The sequence below is a fragment of the Miscanthus floridulus genome, chromosome 16 (assembly GCF_019320115.1).
Source record: "Miscanthus floridulus cultivar M001 chromosome 16, ASM1932011v1, whole genome shotgun sequence".
NCBI classification, from domain to species: domain Eukaryota; kingdom Viridiplantae; phylum Streptophyta; class Magnoliopsida; order Poales; family Poaceae; genus Miscanthus; species Miscanthus floridulus.
The window spans coordinates 26,788,657-26,803,679 of NC_089595.1; positions in this window are offsets into that span (position 1 = coordinate 26,788,657).

A 15,023-nucleotide genomic window follows, 5' to 3' on the forward strand; every position below is an offset into this window, starting at 1 on the left:
GTCGATTATGTAGGTGCCCGGCCAGGTTCAACACATCTTGAGGTTGGTTTGAGGTTAGTTTGGTGCCTTCCATGAGGGGATGATGCATTTTCTAAAGAACCCCCTCCTCTCCACCTACAAAAGGAGGCTCTCTCCCCCTCATAAGAACAACACACCAAGGGAAAGAACACCACACTTGAGCATCACTCCAAGGCTTAGGCCATAGCTAGTAGAGTTGAGTATTTGGGAGAGATGTGAGGGAAGAGTATGGGGAAGTGCCAGACTTGTCAGTGTCTCCCTGAGCTTCTGCCTCGACAAACACTTGTGCCTCAATGGAGTATCCGCTAAGTGAGTGTTTGTGGTTCTTATGGCATTAAGTCTTCTAAATAGTTAAGCTTTATTCTTACTTGTTTGTGGGTTTGTCGTCCATTCTCATAACAGATGCTCTAGTAGAGGTACCTAATAAAGATGGATAACCCTACGCACGCTAGAGTAGTAGTCAATAGCATAGACGTGGTGTCTAGGATGGCGGCTACCTTCATTTGCCTCGTGCCCTACGGTTGAGGGGTAGGCGACAGGTGGTGATAGCCCTGTCCGTCCCTCGTAATCCCCCACTTTTGGGTACAACGTAGAGCTAGAGGTCGGCATCACCTGGTAGACCAGGTGCGATCCGATGCCCGAAGTAAGCAAGTGAGAGTAGAGTTTATCTTTCCATAGACCCAAAAGCCATAGGAATCCATCTCTACCCTTTGCCAACTTTACCCTTGTGTTGTCCTTAGACGAATTAGCTAGAAGAAGTACCTCTGTTCCCTATGAAAAATACGATACCCTAAATACTTCCTAGTGAAAGCTACAACGGTAATTCCGTACGCTTGTGAAATCTTTCTGTTTGTGTTAAGAAATACCAACAAGCTTTCTGGCACCATTGCAGGGGAATGGTTGCTATTTTCTTCGAACCTAGTTCATCCTCGTATCTTTATCCTTTATTTTCATAAAAAACAAAAAAAATATCTTCTTTTATCTTCTTGTCACCATGAAGCCTACACCAATTCAAAACCCTTTCGCTTCAAAGGAGGAGTTCCATGAGCCACCACCAAAACTGAACCTCTCATCTAGGCGGTGAACTCCACCCTAGTCCAAAAGCTATGGTTCAGGCACAACCCTTCTCTGGGATTGAAAATGAAAACCCTTACAATCACTTTCTAGATTTCAAGGAAATGTGTTCAGTGCCCGAGCATTTCTGGCATGACACAAGAAACACTAAGGTGGAAGTTGTTTCCCTTCTCTCTCACGGGGAGGCAAAGCAATGGTACACACATGCCATAGGAAGTATGAATGGGGACTGGGATGAACTTAAAGACAAGTTTTGTCTTGTATTTTTCCCCATGTCCCGTATCGGCTCTCTACTAAGGGCAATCCTCGACTTCGAGTAGCGCGAGAAGGAGTCTATAGGTGCAGCCTGGGTCTGGTTCTCAGCGTTAATACACGTTGGCCCAGACTTGTCTTTACCCGACAACATATTACCATTGACTCTTTTGTTTGGGTATTGACATATATGCTGACCTAAGCGTAGACATGACCGTAGGAGGTCATTTCACACATAAACCTATGACAGAACAAGTAAAATTCCTTGAAAACTTGATAGACAGACACACTTCTTCTATCATAAGAACCAAACCTCTCTAGGCCAAGGTCATGTCAAGTGTTGAGGAGTCTTCATTAGTCGAATCCAAACCCATACCATCCTTAGATTTGACTCATGAGCCCTAACCCAAACCATGAACACCGAAGGAAAGATTAATTCATCCTTCGGAGTTCCCTATTGAATTCAAGGATTATGGCAATACCACGAAACTCTTAAGGCACGAAAAGCTTACACATCCTCCCGAGGAAGTTTCCCCTAGGGTAAATCCATTAAAGGAATGGTTAATGGAAGTGAAACATTATTCTGAAGCAATTTAGATTCCTTCACCTTCCACAACCATGCCTTGCTCGTTAAGAGGAATAGTTGTAGAAGCCCTGCACAACCCCATGGTCGAGACCAACATCATGTTAGAATTTCTTGCAGGAAACCCTTTTGGGCAAAATACCGCTGGTCTTGATCAATAAACTCTTCAAAAGTCCCTTGGGACTAATCTTTGAGTGTTGTGGGATTTCCAGGGCCGTGCCAGTCATATTGAACGAAGCTGAGGTTTTCATAGATTTCCACATCTTTGCCATCCTTGAGTTTGATCTTCTCATAGGCTACCCATTGGATAAACTTTCCCAAGTAAAAACTTCCTATGGTAGCCTTAATAAAAAGTTGGGAACAACTGCTTCCGCCACTCCTATCCCTTGTCTCGAAAGTTCAAAGGTGAAGCAGCAACCCAACCATAACCCGTTCGAGGAGGTGAAGATTATATCCCCGTTCGTTTCACCTAAGGCTGCTTATGAAACTGAATGATCATCGTCACCATCACTCGAACCCAAGCCATGTCCCTCTATCCATCCAAACGTTGTTCTTAATGGTCGAGATTCAATGTTGATCATACATGATGTATCCTTCAAGAAAGAAAACTTTTGTGCCATGGACATCATGCTTAGTACCGCGTGCAACTACGAGGATCCCAACCATCTCTCAATCCCTGTTTCAAAACTTTCAAGAGGATGGTTGTGGATGCTTTTGTTTATCACAAGTATTGCAAATCCCATAGTTGCATTATGATACTAACCTTGCAGCTTGAACATTACTGCTAAATGTTTGGTGGTAAAGTTGGGAACTATACCACCATTGATAGATGCAAGAAGAAGTTCCCACGGTCAAGCTTAAGACCATAAATTAAGCACTACCGGGAGAGACCCCGGATTATCATAAAAAAACTTTCTTTTCAATAAAAGCAAGAACGTATTCTCATGTTAGTATGCACCTTTGGGTATTCTTGGTCGCTAACCATTTCAGGTCGAGATCAAGAAGAACGGGGGTCAGATGATGCATGAAATCACAGAGCTGCATCAACTATACACCCTAATATTCTTTTGTGATGGAACACACTCAAAGGGAGACCCTCGACATTGCACACTTGACTTTTACACAAAAGTCCAAGTATGGGGGAGGGTGGTGAAAATCTCACTACAAAGTTCTATCCACACAAAAGGCCATCTTGGGTTAAAAAAATGATGTCAGCTCTACCTTGCTATAAAAAAGAGAGAGTAAAAAAATCTATTATAAAAACAAAAAAATATATGAATAAAAAAAGAGGGGAAAGAAAAAAAATAGAAAGTATAAAAAAAGAGAGAAGGAGCATTCTCCTCTTCATGACCTTTGCTACCACTAAGACCTATGGTCTATGCATACTACACGTGTGTATGGCCTAGCCTTGTGGTTTTCACCTGAGTTTGACCATGTGCAACCAAGCAACCATTGCAGTAACTTCGAAGCTCCATCCACATGCTGTCGGTAAGTAAAACTCAGGTATGCAAAGGTAAATAAAATGTTCACCAACCCATTTACTCATATTTATCTCCATAGGAATATCGCTCTATCTTTCTAAATTCATGCCACCCTTGTTTATGATATATTCTCTGGTTTAGGTGTATACAATTGGTACATCCATAGGTCTTTTTAAATTAAACATGGTGCTTAGGTTAAAATGACCTTCTTTAATCAAACTTAAACATGGTGTTTAACTTTGGTTAATGAACTTAGGAGTATTACTTTCATAAACAATGGAGGTAACTCATGTTGGAGATGAATCAAGGCTAGGTTTATTTTGTAGACTTTACATTAGCCTTGCTTGAGTATGCAAAGTCTAGTGAACAAATAAAAAATATAGATTAATAGATAATAATACTAATACTACTACTAATAATAATAAAATTTAGGCTCTCCGGTGTTCAAACCGGCAGAGCCATTGTTTGTCTCCGCTTTGTTTCTTTTTGTTTGAATAAAAGCAGGTACAAGAATAAGTGTGGGGGAGATCTCTCAAGCATAACAACCACACACTCGATATCTCCCCAACACGTTGCACAACACCGAATGATCCAACTTGCAAAAGGACGAAACATATGACCCCAAAGAGGATTGGCTGAACCTCTGGTTTAGCCAAGCCATCTCTCACTTCCCGCAGCGCCTTCATCTTCAATGGTGGTTTGTGCAACTCAACCCTCAACTCTCATCTCTCACTTCCCGCAGCGCCTTCAAAATTGAACAAATTCAAAATACAAAACAAATGATGCTCAATCTTCATGATATCCTTTGATTAAATTTGCATACTCTTTATTCTTCGCTAATATTTCTATAACTTGTGAACAAATCATCATAGGGACCCCATGTTATCTAAGTAATTGGAATATGAGATATAGTGGGATGAAAATGAACCTTGCTCTCTCATGTGAAGAACTTGGGATTTATTTTACAAAATCAAAATTTGAATAGCATGCTCCTCAATGATATGCAAATTCCTACCAAAGCCATATCTAGTGTTTAGAACTTAAAACCTCCAAAATTATGATACTTATTCCTGCATTGAGTTTTGTCAAGTCTTGTTGACCCTTGTTGAGAAAGTTATCATGCCCCCAAGATCAAGATCACGTACACGCCACATATATTAAAGCTATTCCTACATTGGGAATACGCTCAAACATGCCTCCATCCACCCAAAACTCTGTTCCTACACTAGGAGTAGAGAAAAAAATGTGTTTGTTAGGAAAATACTCTATATTCTACAAAATAGTGATCTCTCTCAATATATGGTTTAAGAGACATGGGCTATGCAAAAGTATGAAAAATTTTTGACACATGAAGGTCCAAGAAGAGAAAAAAGGGACACATGAAAGACCCAAGGTATTGAAAGAAAAAAAGACGAGCACATGAAGGCTCATAAAAAGAAAAGAATGATGATAGCCATGTATCAAAATAAAAAGCTAGAGAGAGATCATATCTACAAAAGGAGTATAGTATATATTTAGAATTGTTTTATCCACACACTTGCACTTCTTGATCTAAGGGTATGATATCTTTTCTCCTTGGATTCGAGATTTGACTTAGCAAAATATGCAGAGTAAGTATGCCTTCATATCTTTTCCTACCCAAAGATCCATATAAGATTTTTAGAAGTAGGAAAGAAAGAAGGCAACACTATGATATGCCTTGGTGAGGAACCAAACACATATATGAGCGATCCGAGAGAATAATTCGAGGAGCTAAGCTATGTTTACATTTTTCAAATTCACATGAAAACCCAAGTTTCTAAACTAATTGATGCAAGGGGATTTGAATCCATGTTGTTCCATTACTCAATTACCCAAGATAATGTGGTAGACACTCCAAAGTCCACAAGGGTAGGTGAAGCTTGGAATAACTTGTATGCAGATGTCATATCAAGAAGATGACCCATCTTAGTCCTTAACTTTACTCGAGGACGAGCATAGGGCTAAGTATGGGGGAGTTTGTTGGTGGTCCTTAACTCACACTTTTAACCACCAACTATCACATAAAATGAACCAACTTGGACACCAAACTTAGACATTGGGCTTTAGAACTAATTATTTCATGAGTTTTGGTGTTTTACCATTCACAGGAGGACATGTCGGAATAACAAGGAAAACGTGCCAAAGTACGCAATAGGAGAAGGCATAACATCACCCGGCATGAGCCCAGGGGGAGAAGGCCCACTTACCAGGCAAATAAGGGCCCTATCACGTGGAGAAAAAGGCCCAAAACCCAAAGCAAACGTGCTCCAAATAGGGCCCAACTTTATAGGAGTGGCCCATGCAGTCATAAAGGCCTACAGAACAAAGATTGGGCCAAAATGGCACCTCTAGGGTGCGGTCGCACCACTGGTGCGCCTGCAACCCTGCTGGTGCGTCTCGGGCCCATCTTTGGCATGCTACCTCTTATCGCCTTACCCATGTCGATTATGTAGGTGCCCATCCAGGTTCAACACATCTTGAGGTTGGTTTGAGGTCAGTTTGGTGCCTTCCATGAGGGGTTGATGCATTTTCCAAAGAACCCCCTCCTCTCCACCCACAAAAGGAGGCTCTCTCCCCCCTCATGAGAACAACACACCAAGAAAAGGAGCACCACACTTGAGCATCACTCCAAGGCTTAGGCCATAGCTAGTAGAGTTGAGTATTTGGGAGAGATGTGAGGGAAGAGTACAGGGAAGTGCTAGACTTGTCGGTGTCTCCCTGAGCTTGTACCTCGACGAACACTTGTGCCTCAACGAAGTATCCACTAAGTGAGTGTTCGTGGTTCTTATGGCATTATGTCTTCTGAATAGTTAAGCTTTATTCTTACTTGTTTATGCGTTCATCATCTGTTCTCATAATGGATGATCAAGTAGAGGGCCCTGATAAAGGTGGATAACCCTACGCACGCTAGAGTAGTGGCAATAGCATAGATGTGGTGTCTAGGCTGGCGGCTACCTTTGTTTGCCTCGTGCCCTACGGTTGAGGGGTAGGCGGTAGGTGGTGACAGCCATGTCCGTCCCTCGTAACCCCCATGTTCAAGTACGGCGTAGAGCTAGAGGCCGGCATCACCTGGTAGACCAGGTGTGATCTGGTGCCCGAAGTAAGCAAGTGAGAGTAGAGTTTATCTTTCCATAGACCCAAAAGCCATAGGAATTCATCTTTACCCTTTCCAACTTTACCCTTGTGTTGTCCTTGGACGAATTAGCTAGAAGAAGTACCTCTGTTCCCTATGGAAAATATGATACCCTGAATACTTATGGGTGAAAGCTACAACGATAATTCCATGCGCTTGTGGAATCTTTATGTTTGCATTAAGAAATACCAGCAATGCACCACCTAACATAGCCTCAGTGCATCTGATTGCCACTCGCGCCACCTCTGCAAAAGATGACCGGGCGCGCAGGTGCGTGTTTGCCAGCATCCGATCACTCCTTTGCTGCTCTTGCCTAGCCACCGCACCTTGGCTTAAAATTGACCAGACTCATCGGGCAGCGTCCAATCAGGATGACCCCTGCGTCCGGTCATAGTGCAGCACCTCCTTTTTTTTCTAAGTCCACAAGCACTTTGCCCTTGCTTCCAACTTGCTAACCACAAAGTGTAGGACTTGGGTGCACATGTGTTAGCATTTTTCAAAGTATTTTACAAGGGTCAAAGTTAGCTCACTAGGTTCCTAAATGCATATACAAAAGTCATGTCACCTAGTGGCACTCAATAAGCTATTTAGCCAAAGATTTCCATTTTTATAGTATGGCTATTGATCCTACATGCATTTACACCCTCTATGGTGTCTTAAGTGCTAAAACAAAAACCTATCATATACCTTTGCCTTGATCTTCTCAGTTTTTGTTTTTCTCTTTCTTCTTTTCCAAGTTGAGCACTTGATCTTCATCACATGTGGTCATCTCATCATTTCATCATCACATGTGGTCATCTCATCATTTCATGTGATCATCACCATCTCTTGAGTGTCACCATGCTCCACACTTGGATTGCACCAACCTAGCTCATATCATAACTCATGACAAATGTTAGTGCTAGGTTTCATCAATTATCCAAGACCAAACTAGGGCTTTCAATCACCCCCTTTTTGGTAATTGTCGACAAAAGATGCTCGGTAGTCCTCCGAGGGGTATTCCACGAAGGTAGATTGATCGGCAGAGGTGCATGTAATCAAGAACAAGAAGGCAACAGAGACACAAGAGTTAGATAGGTTCAGGCCATCATCACAACGTAATACCCTACTCATGTGGTCTATTGGTTGGTATTAGCTATCGTATGATATTGTGTGTGTTTTGAGGGGGTCCCTGTCCGCCTTATATAGTCTAGGGGGTAGGGTTACAAGTCGGTTAGATCTAAGAGATAACTAGAAAGTAATAACAGATTACAGGAATCATGTGATCAAACGTATCCTAACAGATCTCGTAGCATCTTTAGGATATCGCCCTTGATGCCTTGCGATACACGCCAAGTAGTGTCATGCACCGTAGGTCTTTTTCTTATGGGCTGGACCGCCCCTAGTAGTGCAGCCCATGTAGTTAGCCGTGGGTATCTGGGGTCGTACCCCCCACAGTAATTAATGACAACCTATTTACAAAGATATTCAATTAAATCTTTTTGGATTCATGTTGCTTGCCCAAGCATATTACCATGCGTAAAGATTATGGACAAGTTTCATCAACCCAAATTGGTAGTATTAGCTCCCCCTACATATGTGCTAAGAGTTTGGATTTGAAAGCTTGCACATATGTATAGATTAGAAGTTTGGGAGAGTAATAGCTACCAAATGATGCTAATGTGTAAAGAATGGACCTTTGAAGCATGATACCAATTAGAGTTGCCATTTGAATACCATCCTTAGCACCATGGTTAGTTAGATAGTACTTGCAAAACATAATCACTAGATACCTCATGAGATCAACATTATAAGCAAGGCACTAGTATCACTTGTAAAACATGCAAGTCACATCTAACTATAATCCTATGCATGCTAGTTTCCATTTCATCAATCATTTTCTACAATCTAGCATACACCACACAAGCATGGATAGGGAATTTAAAACTTGTGCCATGCAAGCAAACATATGTAAATGCACATACAAATGCAACATACAAGTTTATGAGCTTGCTCCCCCTACTTGTGTGCTTCAAATTTTAATTGATCCCCTTACAAAGTCATTTCATTTGTTTGCTCCTCTATCTCTTACTATCTTTGTGAATTCTCTCCCCCTTTGTCAACAATTAGCACAAAATATGAGCTCAAATTTTAGATAGGTTGGGGTGAAACCATGTGAAGTGAGGATCATTTTCCCAATTTGGTTCAATCTAGATCATTTGCAAAAGATATTTAACTTGGTTTGATCCAAGGGTAAGCTTCTTCACACCTCCAAATAAGGGTTATCATGCACCATGTTGAGTTAAACACTTGTAGCTTATTTTCTAGATCAAACACTAGGTTCACAAGCCCACAAACATGTCATATGCTACCACTAGATCATTTCAATCATATAAGCAATAGTGGTACCATACAAGCATCAAATTCATTTGATTTTCATGAATGAGTCTAAGACATGATAAGAATGACTAGATGCACTAAAGAAGTCCTTAGTAATGGATGAATGACATGTCAATCAACTTTACCTTGCTTTTCTCGAAGGAGAGGCATGTCATATAATGGGGTGCATCAACACATATTTAAGAAGTCAAGTATATTCAATCCATTCCTTAGCTTGCAAAACCTCTTCTCATCAAGTGGCTTGGCGAAGATATTGGTAAGTTGATCATCGGTGTCCACACTCTCAATGCAAATGTCCTCTTTTTGTTGGTGATCTCTTATGAAATGATGGTGGACATCTATGTGCTTTGTTCTTGAATGTTGAACCGGGTTGTTGGTGAGCTTCACGACACTCTCATTGTCACAAAGCAATGACAATTGTTTAAATTTGATTCCAAAGTCACTCAAAGTAGCCTTCATCCAAAGTAATTGAGCACAACTACTAGCCAAAATGTACTTCGCTTCGGCGGTTGAAAGTGCTACACTATTTTGCTTCTTTGATGACCAAGACACAATTGATCTTCCCAATAGTTAACATGTGTTCGATGTGCTCTTTCTCTCAACTTTGCATCCCGCATAATCTAAGTCCGAATATCTAATCAACTCAAATCTTGCTCCTTTAGGATACCACAATCCAATATTTTGTGTATGCTTCAAGTACCTTAATATTCTCTTTGTTGCCTTCAAATGACTCTCTCTTGGTAAGGCTTGAAATCTAGCACAGATGCATACATTAAACATCACATCTGGCCTTGATGCGGTCACATAGAGTACACTTCCAATCATAGACCGATACATCTTTTGATCCACCATATTGCCACTAGCATCACTATCCAAGTTTCCATTTGTCCCCATTGGTGTACTCATAGCTTTAGCATCATCCATTCCAAACTTCTTAAGCATGTCTTTGATGTACTTGCCTTGACTCACAGATGTGCCATTCTTCATTTGCTTGGTTTGAAGACTAAGGAAGTAACTAAGCTCTCCAATCATGGACATCTCAAACTCACTTGCCATCATATTTCCAAACTCCTCACAAAAATCTTGATTGGTTGATCCAAATATGACATCATCAACATAGATTTGCAACACAAACAAGTCATTGCCAAGCTTCTTGGTGAAGAGAATGGTGTCAACCTTTCCCATCTTAAATCCCTTAGATAGTAGGAAATCCCTCAATCTCTCATACCATGCTCTTGGTGCTTGCTTCAATCCATACAAAGCCTTCTTTAACTTATAGACATGGTTGGGTTTCTTCTCATCTTCAAAACTGGGAGGTTGCTCAATATACACAAGCTCATTGATGTACCCATTGAGAAATGCACTCTTCATATCCATTTGGTAGAACTTGATGTTATGAGCACAAGCATAGGCTAATAAGATCCTAATTGCTTCCAATCTTGCAACCGGGGCATATATTTCTCTAAAGTCAAGACCTTCAACTTGTGTGTAACCTTGAGCTACCAATCTTGCTTTGTTCCTTACAACTATCCCATCTTGATCTTGCTTGTTTTGAAAGACCCACTTAGTTTCAATCACATTATGATCCTTAGGCCTCTCAACTAACTCTCATACTTGATTTCTTGTGAAGTTGTTTAGCTCTTCATGCATAGCATTCACCCAATCAACATCCAACAAACACTACTAGAAATATCCACTTCTATGACGAAAATGCTAATGGTGAATCCAAAATCGTCATAGAAGATCGTTTTTATGATGAATATTTCTGTTTCATCATAGATCAGTGGTGATAATCCTGCAACCCTCCCTTTCTATGATAAAATCAGGCATCATCACAAAAAATGTCATAGAAGAGCATAGGGTTGCATCACAGATCACTCGCGTGACTCATCTGTGATGATCTCGTTTAAACCTATGACGAACAGGACTTCACCATTGAACTAATTATACATCTATGACAAACAATATATGATCTGTAATGAATGGCTTCATCATAGATCTCCACACTATACTTTCTCCATCTGACATGTACCTATGGGACCTGTAGTTACTCATCCGTGACGCTTGCAATTCATCATAAAAGTCATCGCTTGATCCTTTCTCCATGCAACGTGTACCTATGGGACCCTTCTCCATCTGACTGTACCTATGGGACCTACAGTTACACATCCGTGACGCATGTAATTCATCATAGAAGTCTTCGCTCAGTCCTTTCTCCATCCGATGAGTACCTGTGGGACCCTTCAACATCCGACCTGTGGGACCTGATGGCTTATGTGTCACGTGTACCTATGGAACCATTCTCCATCTCCATCTGACCTATGGGACCCGACAGGTTGTGTGTCACGTGTACCTATGGGACTATTCGACCTTTCTCCATATCCATCCAACCTGTGGGACCCGACGGCTTGCGTGTCACTTGTTGCCGCCGGGTTTAATAAATTCAAACTCAAAAAAACCCATGAGACCTAGGAGTCGAACCTAGGACCTTGATCAAGAAATAGACCGTCTTCACCATTGCGCTAGATGCCTAGTTGTATTGACATGTCTTTGGAGTCCTAATAGTGGTATATGTTCTCTGTGTGGACATGTTGACTTATATATTGGATGTATCCCCTGCAAGTGGAAACAAATATGTGCCCATTGGACTTGCGGTGGTGGCGGCAACAGAGGATCCCTAGTGTGCTGTGGTGGCTCAGACGTCCTTTTAGAGGCTAGGCGGCGAGTCTTCTCGGTGGAGCACGGTGGCATTGGCGTCCATGTCCGTCGTGTGCCGCGGTAGAGGGGCGACAGATCTGATCCGTAGGTCTCCTTTCTCACCTTTTCCTACCTTCACTGTTTTGGTCCTTGCTTGAACATGAGGTATACAAGAAACATTGTGTGTCATCTGGAGGATCTATTTGGATTTGCACCATGTTTATCATTGGCGCATGCTGGTCGGCCTTAAGGAAGTCGATTTGATAGAGGTCATTGACGTGGCTGTGCTCGACGTGGTCAGCGAAAAGATGATGCATGGCGTCCTGATAGATCAGATCTGCACCCACTAGCCCAAAAGGATAGGGCCTCGGCATGCTCTCTGTTGGGGCGGGGATTGGTCAGCGTTGAACGGTATGCCCTTCCGGAGTTGCCATGATCACCAAATCTTCATCTTGCCACCTCGAACGGTGTGCACAAGTGGGGCGCTCGACATTAGTGGCATGGTGAACTTGGAGTGCAGGAGGTTCGTCACTCGCTCTAGATCGATCTAAGACTGAATCCACAAGGAGCTGACATTCCGCTAAGTGGTCTATGACCCAATCGATAGCTTCGATAAGATCGTTATTGTTGATGGATCTCCTAACCCAGTGGCGAGGCGTTGGGATCAAAGATGTTGTAGATGTTAGCATGATTAGTGAAGGGTGATCCTGCACCACTTCCATGATCTTCCCGTTGTCGTCGGGGCTGATGATCCAAGTCATGGATCCGACCGTGAAGATCTGGCCTGGCTCGGAAAAGGCCATGGAGATTGGGAAAGTGACCATCTGGTTGGCCGTGGAATCAACATGCACACCCCCTACCTGGCGTGCCACTGTCGACGAAATTTGGTCGATAGTCTACCGAGGGTATACCCATGGTAGTAGATGATCGGTGGAGGTGCATGTAATAGGAACCGGATGGTGACACAAGGTGCAGAGACAATGATTTAGACAGGTTTGGGCCGTCTAATCGATGTAATACCCTACGTCCTATGTCTTTGTTGGATTGTATTGAATATGAGATGATTTCGAGGGGGTCCCTGTCCGCCTTATATAGTCTGGGGGCAGGGTTACAAGTCGGTTAGATCTAGATCTATTTGGCTATATGGTAAGTATTTATGAGGAATATGATATCTATCATATCCGAACAGATACTTCTCTATCTTCAAGATTCTTCTGATTGCCTTGCGGTGCACTGCCGACCAAAGCCTAAGCACCATAGGCCTTGATCTTATGGGCTAGACCTCCCCTGGTGGTGCGGCCTTTGTCCATTGCCATGGGTACCTGGGGTTATACCCCCACAACATTCATCATCATCACTCACATCATATTTTACCTTGGTAGGCTTTGCCATGAGGCATGTCGATGGAGTGTCAAAGATGGAGGGCTTGTTGTTGATGGCGATGCTTGCTAGTGCTTTCTTGATAGATTTCTTGCCATCATCACTAGAGTCATCACTATTCGATGAGCCATCACTATCCCAAGTCACCACACAGCCTTCACCCTTCTTCTTCTTTTGAAAGGTCATCTTCTTCTCCTTCTTATGCTTCTTCTTTTCATCCTCATCATTGTCACTATTGTAGGGACAATCTGCTACAATGTGATATGGGCTCTTGCACTTGTAGCATCTCCTCACATACTCCTTGTTGTGATCTCTTCTCTTTCTAGCACCATAGCCCTTCTTCTTTATGAACTTTCCCATCTTGCGCACAAACAGAGCCATAGCCTCATCATCAATGTCACTAAGATCTTCATCATCACTTGATTCTTTCTTAGACTTGCCCTTGTTCTTAGATGATGAGCCTTGAATGCTACACTCTTCTTCTTCTTGTCTTCATCTTCCTTCTTGTCATCCTTGTTAAACCCTCCCTTTCCATATGGTATGTCTCTTATGTCATGAGATCACCTACTACTTGGTTAGGGGTGATCTCATTCAATCCTTCTCTTATGATAAGCAATCTCAACATCTCAAATCTTGGAGGTAGGTACATCAAGAACCAATGAGAGACATCATCATCATTGATTTTCTCTCCCAATGCCTTTAAATCATTGACAATCACTTGCAATCGATGGAACATCTCCGGAATGCTCTCATCATCCTTCATCTTGAAGCTTGTCAACTTGTCCTTGAGAATGTATAACTTGGCATTCTTCACCGGCGGTGTGCCCTCATATGTTTACTCCAATCTCTTCCACACCTCATTAGATCTATCACAATCCTTGATTTGCTCAAACGCCTTGGAATCAATGGCATTGTAGATGGTGTTGAGAGCCATTGTATTGCATTGCTTGTTGGCCTTGTCTTGGTTGGTGAGATTGTCGGGATCAATGATAGCATAGTCACTCTAGGTCACATACCATACTTGATCATTGATTGAACCAAGATACATCTTCATTTTTCTCTTTCATTAATCATAGCATGTGCCTTCAAAGAACGGTGGTTTGCCTCCCACATAATTGAATACAACTTGAGCCATAATTTGACACCGAGGTTGTTAAGCCTTCAATCAAACGGTGACCATGGCTCCGATACCACTTGAAAGGTCCAAATATGGCTAGAGGGGGGTGAATAGCATATTTAAAAATCTACAAGATCACTAGAGCAATTTGATTAGTATGACAAATAGCGAAATACAAACTTGCACTAGCTCTACAAGGGTTGCAAGCCACCTATCCAACAATTCTAGTTGCTATGATCACTAGGCACACAAGAGGCTTAGTTGCTACTCACTAAGAGCTCTCAAACTTGCTACACTAAAGAGCTCCACTAAATGAACTTAAGCTACCACTACAAGGTTTTACCCCTGATGCAATGGCCTAAAAGTGTTGCAATATATAAAAAATGATTGCGATAGACAAAATTGCAACGGAAAATTTTTGTTGGTAGGCGTTGCCATAGTAACCGTGGGGAAAGGTTTGCCCAACGACTCTCTTTGGTGTTGCAATAGATTTTCCCCTATTGCAACACCAGAAATACCTATTGCCACGAACCCAAAGTGTGGCAATAGGTGCACTAGCAACGATATTTGGTGTTGCAATAGACCTTATTGCCACGCATCAATAGCATTGCAATAGATGGACCTTCTATTGCCACGCTATCTCGGTGGTTGCTGTAGGTGGAACCGTCTATTGCCACGATAAATATTTAGTTGCTAGAGGTAGCCTCTCTATTGCAATGATTAATACTGGTTGCTATAGGTGGAACCGCCTATTGCCACGATAAATATTTGGTTGCTAGAGGTAGCCTCTCTATTGCAACACTAAACATTGTGGTTGCTATAGGTGCATCCGTCTATTGCCACGGTAAATGTTTGGTTGCTCGAGGTTGCCTCTCTATTGCAACGATC